Genomic DNA, 3,006 nt, shown 5'->3' with positions numbered 1-3,006 from the left:
TATATATATATATATATATATATATATATATATATATCTATGTATGTATGTATGTATATATATGTGTGTATATTTCAAACGATTGCACAGAACCTTTTTAGTATTCTTAGCTCGCGTGGACGTGTGGACGTTTGCTTGCGCATATAGGTGCACATCAGTTGAACACTTCTCTAGCTGCACATTTGCGTTTGTAAAGAGATGTTAACATATTTAGAACATGAAATAGGGAATTGATTTTCAGACATATTAGAAACTAGATTGATTCTCTGGAATCTTCTTTCCAAATACATTTAGCGGAATCGGTAAACTCACTCTGATTTTTCTTTCCTGTACGTAATAATTAAACTAACATGTTACATTTCTTTCATCGTTTAAGTTACGTTTCTTTTATCATTCACATACGTGTTTCAGACAACGTTATCTGGCCATGCTGGAGCACCACCTACAAGGGCTTAGTTGAAGAAATCGACTGCAGTACTTTTTAATTCTGGTAAGTATTCTATCGGTAATTATCTGGTAATTATTCTAATAATAATAAGAAAATTCTAGCTGGGCCCCACCTGTAAAGTCATGCGCTGTTAACTTTGATATGAGATCACCATGTCGCGCACATACGGTTGTGACGCATGTTCCTGGTGTACCCTTATCAGACGGGTAGTCATGATGGGTATACTGGGCTTCGTATATTTTGCCCCAGTGTCACTTTGATGGCATGCACTGCTCTCTCACTCAATACCCCTAATAATAATTAATAATAATGAAGATGATTAAAATGCTGATGGTGATGAAGATCATGATAACAGCTACAACAAAGAAAAACAACCGGAATGATACGAACACCATTTAAGTTGTTTTATGAAACAATATCAAAGTTAGGAAGCACTCGTGCTGTTTTCTAATGTATCTCATAAACGTTTAATGTCTTATGGTTTTTAAGCGTATAATAGGTTCTCATTAGTATTTAATGGTTTATACGTCTTTGTAGTTTTTAGCATTCAGAATTAATGAGTTTACTATTACTGAATTCGTAATTTTCATTATTGAATCTATTGTTGTTGTTCTTGTTATTCTTTAACCTAAGATCAGTTCTGATTGAGCTGATATATCATCAAATATATTCCACCCTCGACCCTTTCGCTCTTCCTTTTTACGCAAGACACTGATAACCCATGACCATGCTACCCAATATGATCATTTTTATTAAGGTGGTAAATAGATGTCATCGTAAACCATGAATACAAAGAAAGGAGATAAACGTACTCACACGCACGCAAGCCAATGAATATATATTCTCTCATTCTTCTATTCTTTTACTTGTTTCAGCCATTTGACTGCGGCCATGCTGCATCATCGCCTTGAAGAGTTTTAGGGAACAAATCGACCCCAGGACTTTTTTCAATGCCTAGTACTTATTATAACGGTATCTTTTACCGAACCCCTAAGCTACGGGAACATAGACACACCAACATCGGTTGTCAAGCGATAGTGGGGGACAAACACAGATACAAAGACACACTCTTTCTCCCTCTCACTCTTTTGGAAAATTTACACTTTTGGGGCATACATTATTTTGCCTTCTTATCAAATAGCAACACTAGAGAGGTTTCTGACCATGGTTTTATTCTATATTACTTCAAAAGAAATTCATCAATCTTAAATTTTTTTTACTTATTTTCCAGAAATAAAATTCACATTTAAGAAATAAAACTTTATCTTATACGTCTGAAAAAGTAAACTTGTTGAAAACGACTTGTTGACCTTTGCTACATTATTGTTTGGAATTAAGGCTCAAAGAGAATAATTTGGGTTGCAAGCGGCTTAGCCAGTTACATCGATTTTAGTACTTCGATGGAATTATATTTTATTGACACCGAAAAGGGAAAAAGGCAAAGTTGGACTCCATGGGAATTAGAATGAGTATATAAAGAGTCAGAAAAAAATACTGTAAGACATTTATTTCATAATAATTGCTTCCATTTTTTATTCACACAGACACACAGACACACACACGGACACACACACACACACACACACACACACACACACACACACACACACACACACACACACACACACACACACACACATGCACACACGCACATGCACACACGCACAAACAAGTAAATTTTTATATGCGTATATATTTGTATAACACATATGCATACACAGACATATATAAATACATATAAGTATGTATATATATATTTATTTATTTCGTATAATGAATATATATATTTATTTATTTATGTATACGTATATATACAGTACATACACATACATATGTATACATACATACATACATGCATACATACATACATACATACACTAATGTATGCATCTATTTTTTTTCTGAGATCGATTATCGAAAGTATTGCTTGTCTGTGTTTCACATTAACATAGCTTTTAATTTCGTCCTTTTTCTTTTTTCCTTACACAGATATTTTCTTCATACTGTGATTAAATATATATCTATGTCTCTCTATATATTTAGTCTCAACTTTTGATAGTTCGCAATACTATTCGCTATCATCACTCCAGAATGGAAATGAAGAATTCTTCATCTGATAAGAATGATATCTTCTTCTTTATTTCTTCATTTTACAGCAAACTTTCTCATCAGCATACTCGAAGCGGTATTGTTATTGATAACTTGGAAGATACCAATACATTTGCTTATTTATATATTTATTTATTTATGTATTTATTTATTTTTATTCATTTATTCATTCATTGTTATTACTTTTAGAGAATGTTACTGAGTTTTATCGGGATATGTGCCATAAAACTTTTATGGTTAAAAATGGTGAATTAAATTGTAAACAAGTCAAACAGAAAAATGCATTGTCGAAATATGGATTCACCTTAAACACAGACGACAAAGTTATTCAATGGATGGCGGCGGAAAACGTCTGCCTGTCTACATGTATATCACGTACGCGCACGCACACACACACACACACACACACACACACACACACACACACACACACACACACACACACACAC

The 3,006-nt window shown here is 33.4% G+C and overlaps 1 long non-coding RNA gene across 1 annotated transcript in view; it reads left to right on the top strand.

Annotated features, from left to right (window-relative positions):
- Positions 1-3,006, top strand: part of LOC128250132 (uncharacterized) — an 80,496-nt gene that overhangs the window by 5,596 nt on the left and 71,894 nt on the right. The window contains exon 3 of the long non-coding RNA XR_008266256.1: positions 412-490. This is a non-coding gene — a long non-coding RNA (uncharacterized LOC128250132). The remainder of the gene's footprint in view (positions 1-411; positions 491-3,006) is intronic.

The sequence above is a fragment of the Octopus bimaculoides genome, chromosome 19 (genome assembly GCF_001194135.2).
Source record: "Octopus bimaculoides isolate UCB-OBI-ISO-001 chromosome 19, ASM119413v2, whole genome shotgun sequence".
Lineage (NCBI taxonomy): Eukaryota > Metazoa > Mollusca > Cephalopoda > Octopoda > Octopodidae > Octopus > Octopus bimaculoides.
This window is presented reverse-complemented; position numbering and strand designations above follow the sequence as displayed.